The sequence below is a fragment of the Spea bombifrons genome, chromosome 1 (genome assembly GCF_027358695.1).
Source record: "Spea bombifrons isolate aSpeBom1 chromosome 1, aSpeBom1.2.pri, whole genome shotgun sequence".
Classification (NCBI taxonomy): domain Eukaryota; kingdom Metazoa; phylum Chordata; class Amphibia; order Anura; family Pelobatidae; genus Spea; species Spea bombifrons.
In genome coordinates, this window is record NC_071087.1 from 153,541,541 (window position 1) to 153,541,746 (window position 206).

Sequence of the window (206 nt, forward strand, 5' to 3'; positions counted from 1 at the left end):
TGTGACTTAAGGAAAGGGGAGTGAACTCGCAAGAAAAAAAAAAAAAGAATAAGTGGAGGGGGTTCCGGAATATTGATGAGTCCTGGAAGAGAAATGCGGCTCCTGTCTTTGTTTTCTCTTCTTTAGACCACTTTCACGCTTTGTCAGTCCGGCTCTGCTATAAAATGCAGAATGAGAACCAAGGAAGAATTATTAAACGCTTTGAA